This window comes from Pelodiscus sinensis, chromosome 6 (genome assembly GCF_052426305.1).
Source record: "Pelodiscus sinensis isolate ZL-2025 chromosome 6, ASM5242630v1, whole genome shotgun sequence".
NCBI classification, from domain to species: Eukaryota; Metazoa; Chordata; order Testudines; family Trionychidae; genus Pelodiscus; species Pelodiscus sinensis.
The window spans coordinates 103,270,591-103,280,762 of record NC_143057.1 but is presented as its reverse complement, the minus strand read 5'-3'; the positions used below and the strand labels follow the sequence as shown (position 1 = coordinate 103,280,762).

Below are 10,172 nucleotides of genomic sequence, written 5' to 3'. Positions count from 1 at the left end.
GGAGTACAGATTTCAAAATAACACGCTTGGTAGTGTGGACACTCTGCTTATTATTTTGAAATCCCTAGTGTAGACCAGGGCTAAGGAAGCCTGCCTCTGTAGTGTGGACACGTTATTGCAAAATAGTTATTTCGGGACTTATTTAGAAATAAGTGATTTTGAAATAATTTCCTAGTGTAGACATGCCCTTGGTGTTCTCTGGCTTTTTCAGAAGCAAGACAGCAATTCCATCATCATCTTGATCAGCGAACGCTCCTTGACCAATCTTGATTCTAACGTGTGGTACGGCAAGTCCTAATACCCAGTCATTGGCTGAACAGAAAATTGCTGTGACAAGAATGCATCCCTTCCATCCACTCAAGGTTGTTCAGAAATGCAGCAAAAGCCATGAACATGCTTTGGTACCAGTGTGAAGATAAAAGGAATCCCATAGCACCTTAAACAAGCCAATTTATTCGGGCATAAGCTTTGGTGGGCAGGAACCCACTTCATCAGATGTGACATATGCATCTGCTGAAGTGGGTTCCTTCTCACAAAAGTTCATGCTGAAATAAATTGGTTTGTCTTTAAGGTGCCATAGGACTCCTCATTGTTTTGGCCGAAACAGATTACCCCTCTGAGACTTCTCACCGGGCAAGGTTGAACATGGGGTGCCAGAGTGAGCAGATCATCTGAGACACCTGCTCCTTTATGTATGTGACGGGGTGGTGGGCTCCCTGCCGCTGGAGCCCGCCGACGCCCGCACTTGCCAAGACCCCACAGAGGCGCTCGGCGGGGAGAAGGCAGCCCCATGGCAGCAGTGGCTGCGTGGAGCTTGTTCAGGCACTGCTCCCAGCGCAAGCGCAGAAGCACCTGCCGACAAGCGAAGTCTCCCAGCATCTGCGCAGGTGCAGACGTGGGGGGGGGGGGAGTGGAGGAGCAAACAGGCTCAGGCTCTTCAAAAGGAGAGTGCCAGACGCTGAGGAGAAGGGAGAAGCTGAGGAGGTCAAGGCAGCTGAGGGGCTGGCTAGAGGAGCCGAAGGGCCAGACAGAGGAGAAGCCGCTGAGCTGGGCAGAGCCGCCGAGGGGCTGGGCAGAGGAGCCGCAGGACTGGACGGAGGAGCCGTGGAGCTGGGCAGAAGCCACGAGGAGCTGAGCCAGGCAGAGAGGAGGAAGCAGCCCAGGACAAGGCACACAGAAGCTCATGGGTTGGTGAGTTAAAGGGTGAATCCCCACCAGCCGAACAGGTGAGGACTCCCTGTTCTTAGGGTCCTGGGACTGGAGAGAGGGCAGGCCCAGGTCCCCCTCTTCTCCAATGCTGACAACCTCTCTCCAGCTAACCGGGTACTTTAAGCTGGGGGCTGAGGACCAAGGGACCTCGACACTGCACTAAGGTTGTGGGTTGAGCAAGCGGGGTGACAAGAAAAGGGATCTCAGAATAGTTAGGATTTCTAGTAAACACAGGGGTCAGTCCAGATGATGAGACCCTACGAGGTCTGAGGGACACACTCCAGGACACTGTACAAGCTGAAGGGTTGACCTGCCTTGTGATGTGAGTGGCTAAATTCTCAGTGCAGATCAGCCAGTCCTTGATGGATATAGACTGCATCCATTGTTGACGGCCCAGCGGTGAAACCTGATTGTATGTGATAGTATCCGTTGAGGAGTGGCTGCATCCTGCCAAACAGTACATGAGTGAAAACCTTTCAGGTGGAGGAGTAAATGCAAAGAAGTTACAGTTCCAAGTGCAATGTTCAGATACTGTAATGGTGAGTGGCATGCAGATTAGATAATGATTGTATCTAAAAGGCAGGTAGGGAATGAACTTCAAGGTCTATGGCACAAACTGCAATTGTGCAGTGACCTAGGAATAATATTCCTTTTCAGGCTGCGGCAAGGATAAGGAGATATATTCCTGGCTGTATCCCAGGTTTAGGAAGCCTCTCCACTACCTTCATAGAAGCAGCATTCCCCACCTCAAACTAAGAATGGGGGGGAGGAGGAGAAAGCATAGAAGACGTTTCCTACTCCTGCTATCCCCATATGGGCTGTGATAATAGGAGTGTTAGTAGGGCTTACCCTCCTCCGCCCCAGTGCCTAAAACAGCTTCTGCAGCCCCATAACTGCAAAGGTATAAGCCACCTTCCCTCTGTCCCTGAGGCCCAGGGGTAAATGTCCTTTTCACACAGAGTAGGTAATGCAGCTAATCCCTCTGCACCATATCAGAAGAATTAATCATTAAGCTACAACATTCAGCTTGCTTAGAAACAACAAGTAGCCCTGTGGCACATTAGAGACTAACAAAACTTCTCTCTCAAAGGATATTTTCAGTTTCTTCTTCAGATGGTTGTAATTTAACTAAAGCAGACTTCAGCATGAGAAGTAGATCTGTTTAAGTGTTTCCTTCCTTTCCCACCTGCTGTTATAATCCTTTGCTTCTGGCATTGTCTCCACAGTTACGCACAGGGGACTGAGACTGCAAGTGGAACAAGAAGCAGCAGGAATAGATGGGACTTTTTGTGTGTATGTACCGAGAAAGCTTTCTGGTTTTGAGACAGAAAAAGACAAATGCAGAAAATTGAACATCATGAAACCTAAACAGCCCACCTCCAGTGGAACTCCCCCTGAACAACCAGTTCAAAATTGCTATGTTGTTTTGGGACATTTTTTCTCAAGCTTGAAAGAATATCTCTATTAAGTAAACAAATTTTCAATAATTCTTTGGGTAATTACTGAAGGCAGATTTCACTGGATTGTAAGAAGGGTTGTTTAGAACTCAACTGCTTTAGGGGTTCATATGAATAATTTTCTTCAGTTTCAATTCACATAACATCCAAGTTCCTGTCTTTCACTTTCAGTAACATTTTTATTTACTTAGTTTTCTTAACTGAAGAAGGGCACTTTGGATGAATTTCTTAAAATAAACTGATCCCATTTCCTTTTTTTCTAAGAGCCATTGTGTACAAATCAAAATAAAAAACATTAAAAAGTCTGACTGGCTACTTAATGTTTTCACTAGGGGAAAAGTTTTCTACCAATTCCAATTAGTAACTTACACATTTATTTTCCTTATTTTGTTCTGTGGCTTTCCGGTTATCCTGTATGAGAGATGTTAACCTGACCACAGTTTCTACTTGACTATCAGAGAGACAAAATTGATGGCAATATCTTTTTTTAGATCAACTTCTGTTGGTGAGAGAGCTTTGTGTAGCTCAAAAACTTGCCCCACTCAATAACAGAAAATGGTCCAATAAAAGATATCACCTCACCCATTTTGTCTCTCTTGTATCCTGGGACTGACAGCTACAGCTATATTGCAAATATTAATTATGGGATTTTCAATATTCTCCATGTTTTGAACTAGCAGATTCATCTGGCTTTGCCCGGTAGAACCAAAACAGAACACTTCTCCAAATTTTTCAATTTTATCTCTCTTTTTTGTGTGTGTAAGGTTTATTGAGATGCAATCCTATTCAAGGTTCATCCTATTTTTCTGGCTCATCTTGGTTCAGTCTCTTTCAACATTCACTCAGTTATGTCTATTTTTGAGGATTGTACTTGATTTGGTGATGCTGTCTCTTTTCTGTTTGATTTTATGAGATGCAATCCCATTCCAGGCACATCCAGTTTTCCTGGCATAACCAAACCCTTACGTCTCTTAAATTATGAGGAAGCTGTATATTGAATTTGATGGTTCTAGCGCTTACCATTTAGGGGGAATTCTTGATCAAACAGGCAAACTCTCTAAAATATGTAATAGATGGAAAGAATTGGTGTAAACATATCTACCATGGATGATATTACCTAATTTTTATGTGTACTACAGTAGTTGCCTCTCCCTCAACCTCTTGATTCAGAATTTGCTACTCCAGGTGTCAATTTGTTTGAAAAGTCATTATCCTTATATTTTGCTCATAGAAGCAGCATGTGTGGGGCTCTGACCAGACCATCTGTTTGCCTCTTTTTGTCTTCTGGTACACTTGCCTGAGCACCTTTATTTTTATGTAGAGCTGCTGGGTGCCCCTACTTTATCTTTTTCCCACCATGCCCTGTGTGATTTTGCCATAGACAACAGCAATTCTTCTGCTGCATCGGAGTTCTGCCAGTATAGAGTCCTCTCTCCAGACAGCAATCAGATGCAGGATCTCCTGAACTCTCCATGCTGGAGCTCATTTGCAACCTGGGGCATTCACATTAAGATGTGCTGCTGGGCTTGCCATGCTGGCCAAACAGCAAATGAAATTCAAATTTTCCCAGGGCTTTTTCTGTGCACCTGGGAGAACACAGTTGAAAGTTCTGGCCACAGCAGCCACATTAGGAAACTGCAGAACAGCTCTTGGAGTCCAAGAACATCAACTCTGAAAGCATTGCATCTACACTACCCCAAAGACAACCATGCAAGGTCAAATTTAGTATTACTCCTCTCTTCAAGCAGGAGTACAAAAACTGACTTTAACCACCATTCAAGTCTATGGCACTGGCTTGGTAATGTACACTCATTGTTTAGAAAACCAACCTAACACAGTTAACCTAGACCTAAACTCTTAGAGTAGACCAGGGCTTAGACTGCACCTTCTGAGTTTTAGTCCAGTGGCTAGAATATTTACCTGGTATGTGAGAGACCTCAGTTCCTCAGTGGTAGACAGGAGACCCAGGGTCAAACCCTACCCCTCCGGAAAGTTCTCTAACCACTGACCTGTGGGACATTGAAGGAACTCTGGCCCAGAGCCTCTCTTCATTGAAATTGTTGTATTCTGAATAAAGATCAATTAAACCAAGGGGGCTGAATCCAGGAGCTCTAACCTCCCAGGTGGGTGCCATAACCACTGAACTAGAGAGTTATTTCCTACAGTTATTGTGTATAAATACTTAAAGCAGCCACTGGGCCAGAGAGAGTGAGAACTGGAATAAACTCCTCCTCTTCAGCATCTCTGGCCACAAAGCACCCGCAGAACTGTTCTAGCTCTCCTTCCTGATACCAGTTTGACCATAATCAAGTCCAGAAAAGAAGCCATTTTCCTAGATGACCCAGGGAATTCTGTAAACATTACATCATATATTTGCTTTTCTAATGCCTGCAAAAGACCAGGAGAATTTGGAATGAGTGGCAACTAATTTAGGAGATATTTTTTAAATATAAGAATTTATTCTGTCCAAGCTGCTTGGAGACATTATAGGCTGAAAAGTGGTTACAGGCTGATAAAGGTAAAGTTTAGTGAGAATACAAAGGAAAAGTTCTAAATTAATAAAGTGACAAACAAATATATCACACACAGAGGGTAAAAGTAAATCTGGACACTTTAAGATTTATTATAAAAACAGATCAGAAACATATAAAGAGTCACAAAGGAATCCAGCCACCTTCAGCGTATATATACCTGTCATAGTAACAGGGGTCTAAGCTCAGTGAGGAGATGTTATGAGACTTATGCAATTTGTGGGAGGGAAAAGCAGCAGCAGCAGTTCTGAACCCATCTGGCAGTACTCAGATGCAGAAGAAAATTTAGAATGAAGTGAAACAGACATGGTTGACTGAAGAGAAGAGACATAAAACAGGTTAAATACATTAAAACAGGTAAGTGTTATGCAACTTTATACTTTCAATGGAGTGTGGTACAACATTTAAAGAAAGTGATAAATGGCATAAAGAGATAACAGCTAAACAGCAAATATTGATATATCAGTGACTGTAGAAAAACCTGACACAAGTAAAAGAAGAGCAGAAGCAGATACTAATTTCCATAGTGTTACTCCAGATTTGCTGTCAGTGAGAATCTTGATTTGATCAGTCATAGTTTGGAACCAGAGGAGAAGAGCCAGTATATTTCAGGATTAACATGCTGAAGTTTGATTTTTATTTTACAAATATAAGCCCTCATTCTACTTGAGTTCTGCATCAACTCAACTAGCTTTAAAACAAGCTATTTCCTTACATGACCATGTGAGTTCTAGCTGTTTAGCAAAAAACATGGAGTCTGGCATCACTTTAAAGACCCTAGATACCCCTGTCAATATTCCATGTGGTATTAGGGGTCTCTGCATTATCTCTACCATTCCACACTTGGCAGCATTAAAGACTAACACAGCTGCAATCACAGGACCTGTGAAATCCACAGTTGGGGAATGTGGAGTTGAAATGGTCATGAATATTCTTCATAGGTTCTGTTCTCTTAAATAACTAAGTCTTATTTATATTTGTTCTAAAATTTCATGTTTTTTGCACTGAATTCTTTTACAAAATTAAGGTATATTATTTAAAGCATAACTCATCTTTGTTAGTTTGCAGCTTCAGCTACTGAGTGCTTTGCAGCTCTGGAAGCAGCTAATTTCTTGTTACTGCCAATGATATACAACTCTCAGAATAAGTCACAAACGAAATTAATAGTTATTTTGACAATGTTATATTCCTGCATGTACAGCAAGCACCACACAATTCCGAATAGGCCACAAAAAAAGCAAGGTCAGGCAGAGCACATTACAACAAAATACTATTGGAGACTCACTCTTAAAATGCTCTTTCAAAGCCTCCATGAGCTATATAGCTCTGCATCAAGATCTTCTAATAGCCCTTCTGTCTTCCTGATCAAACTCAGCAGACAGCCCCTGCCCCTCAGCAGAAATGTTCCCTCCTTCATGTTACATATATTATATGCAAGACCCAGCAGGCTGCTGTAACCATAGGAATATTTTTATTGCCGTGGTCCAACATTATGAGTAAAACAACATCTGTGACCCTTCAGTAGACCAAAAGCACAGTTAATGGTCATTTTGCACCTGCTGAGCTGGTAGCTGAATCATTCCTGGGTGCTGTTGAGATGGCTAGTATATGGCTTTCTGAACCAGGGATCACCCAGCATCAGTACTGGCATTTCAACATTCCAAGTGGTTATCCATTGGTCAGAAAAGAAAGTCGCTGCCTGCAGCTTTTTGAAAAGTCCTGTTTTCTTAAAGATGCAAGTATCATGGCACCTTCCCTGACCAGCCCACACTGATGTCAGTGAAGTGTCCTCAGTGATCCACCAGTGGAGGCAAAGTTTTCACCCTCTCAGGGCCCTTCAGGTTGCAGCCCTTTGGCTGGGCCATTTTAGTCCAATCCCCCCTCTCCCTTCCTGGAATGTCTAAGATCCAGGGCACTTCCCTCAGCAGCTAATCGGAGGCTATAGGGGGACCCAATCCCACCCGCTAATCAGGGCCCCAGGGTCCCTGTAAATAGCAGATGTCTACTATAGGTTGAATCTCTGAACCATGGATGTTCCTGCGCCAGAGCGCCCCGGTGGCTGGGAGTAGAGCACAAGAGAGTTTGCAGCTGGGAGCTCTACTGAGATGATTGCTCTGGGGCCAGGAATCTAGCTGGGGATGATAGCGCCAGTAGAGTCGGCAGTAGCCTGATCAGAGATGAGAGTCCTATTCATAGTTTTTTTTGTGGAAATACAAATCAAAAGCTCTGAATGGGACACATCCAGCCCTCTTAATTAGCTTCATTAACACAGATCCTACAATTGACAGGTAAACATGTTTTGCTGTTATATATAGCTTTGTTTTTTTATTAACACTCAAACTCATTAAATGAAGAGGATTTTACCCATGAAAGCTCATGGTTCTATATATATAGAATATATATTTTGTTAGTCTGTCAGGTGACACAGCACTACTTGTTGCTTTTAAAGTTACAGACTAACACGGCTACCTCTCTAAGGTTTGATTATAAACAAAATACCTGTGCAAGCAGCTGAAACTCTGTTTCAGTTAAGAACTTCCTCTAGAGCCAGGGCATGCACTTTAAGCAGACCTCAGGAATAAAATCCAGCGTTTCAAACTTTAGGGCAGGCCACTGACTCCTCCCTCAGCAGGAGGCCTCAAAGGACATCTCTGTCACACTTGTATATCTGAAGTGCTGCAGCTATTGCTCATCATCCCAAATCTACATTAGATGTGATCCCACCAGTCATTGCTCACTTCTCAGGCCCAGAAGCAGCACTCCAACATCTGCAGCTGCTTCATGAATGCCACTAACAACCTTGAATTGGTTCTCACTATGTCCCACATCAGTCTGTCCTCCAAAAAATCATTGTGTTCCCCACTGATTCTGTTCTTCTTGTGGCACTGGGAATACTATAGAATCATGCGTCCTGTGCTTGCAATGCTCATGACAATAGTGCAGACCGTGCAGACTCCATGCATCTGTCAGGATAGTGGACAGTGAGGAGGTTTGTGGGATTTCAGAAAAGGGCATAAAACTTAGGCAATACAGGTGGCATAATGGGATGGAGACAGTTGCAAAGTGAGATCTTGACTCTTGCTTCTAGTCATCCCTGCATTACTTGTTTGGTCCCATCGCATTGAAAAAACTTCTTAAAAGACTTCTTAAAAGTGCATTGGACAATAGTGAGTTACAAAATAGGATATCAACCTATTGTGCACCTCAAGATATGCCACGGCAAGCACTTCAGATGAGTATGTGCTGTGCTGATGCAAGGAGACAAAATATGCAAGCACACACATATTAACGGTTGCACCTTCATGTAGGGTTACTATGGCCAGAGTTTGGCACCTAGATTCTTATATAATGCCTGGGGAGAGATAGGTGTCTTAGGCTACATCTAGACTGCAGGCTTCGTTCGAAAGAAGCTTTTTTTCGGAAAAGATCTTCCAAAAAAACTTTGTCTGAAGGAGAGCATCCACACACAAAAGGGCATTGAAAAAGCGATGCGCTTTTTCGAAAAAGATCATCCAGACTGATTGAATGCTCTCTCGCATAAAAGGCCACCTGGAACCACTTCACGCAGGGCTTTAGGTCACCAGTTGCTTCCAAGTGCTGGTGCTGGAGCCTTGCTGAGAGACGGGATTAAAAGGACCCCCTTGGACAGCCATTTTTCTGCTTCGGCTATGTGCTTGCTACCTCTTTAAGGGACAGCAAAGCTCTCGCAGTGCCTGCTGTGGTTGCCCTGGGTTTTTTTGGATGCCACAGCTTTTTCCTTTGAGCCATGAAACCAGAGTTGCCCTTGGGACTCTCTCCCTGGGTGCAGGAGCTACATTTTGGCAACTACAACCCACTGCGGAGAGGTGTTTCTGGAGGCTGGATGCCAGTTCGGACCAGTGGGACCGGCTGTTTTTTCTGACAAAACTCTGTAGTATAGACTTACCCTCAGACTCTGATCTAAATTAAATATTGAAATAAATATTAATTGGGCCAAAGAGGTGGCAGCTTCCTATTCAACTCCTTTTTCCCACTCAGAAGGTGGAGGAACTTGTCTTGGGTGTTTCCCACATCCTGGCTGAGTACCCAATTCACAAGGTGAGTTTTTGACACAATGCACACAGCACCATGAATATATTTGCCATTCCAAAGGTCTTAGCCCTGAGAGTAAAAAAGCTGTTGTGATTGTTAATACAGGGCACATAGAAAGCAGGGTTCTCTATCATTGCAGATTGGTAAGGGAGCCTCCTTTTGCATTGCCAAATGATTTATGAGACAATTTCTGTAGGAGCTATTTCTAGATTTGGCCTTCACAGTTGGCTAGATATATAAGAATCTGTTTACAGTGTCAGATCAATGGAATTCAAGCAAGTAAACATACAGGGAACTAGATAATCATGTCTGCTAATGCTTCACTTTGAGTTTAGAAACAAAAACTAACTTTTTATAAATGTATCTGACTTTTGTGTCAGGTAAGTTAGAATACGAATGATTTTTCAAGTGACTTCACAGCTGATTTATTAAATTAAAAACCACTATGCATTAGTCATATGCACATTTATCACTACAGTGATAAATGAAAACCCAGTTTCACTTCTCTGCAGTCACAAGGAGGCATAAGCATGAAACTAGTATACATAACTCAAAGATGAATATGCATAACTCAAAGATGCTTTTTGCAAAACAGGTCATATAACATCATTTTTAAAGTTACAATCTTCTGAATCAATATATATTCCTATTTTTGTGTGTGTATCATTCTTGTAAGTAAAATTAGAAATATGAAGCGTGAATTGCTAAATGTGCTTATAAGGGCCATTTGTAATATTTTAGGAACTTAATGACTCCGTATTCAGATCAATGACTTGTGAATGGTTTTACATTTCCCGTAAGCTCAAACTGTGGTTGGTCCTAAAAAGACATGTGACCATGCCACCTAGTACTGGAATCTAGTACTTCTCAATGAGGGTGAGGAGATTGAACAAAGGGCTCCCAA

The 10,172-nt window shown here is 42.8% G+C and overlaps 1 protein-coding gene across 2 annotated transcripts in view; it reads left to right on the top strand.

Moving 5' to 3' along the window:
• Positions 1 to 5,393: 5,393 nt before the first annotated feature.
• Positions 5,394 to 10,172, top strand: part of GHR (growth hormone receptor) — a 209,743-nt gene continuing 204,964 nt past the window's right edge. For both annotated transcript variants that reach the window (XM_075932500.2, XM_075932494.2), the window contains exon 1: positions 5,394 to 5,554. The gene's annotated coding sequence lies outside the window, so the exon portion shown is untranslated. The remainder of the gene's footprint in view (positions 5,555 to 10,172) is intronic.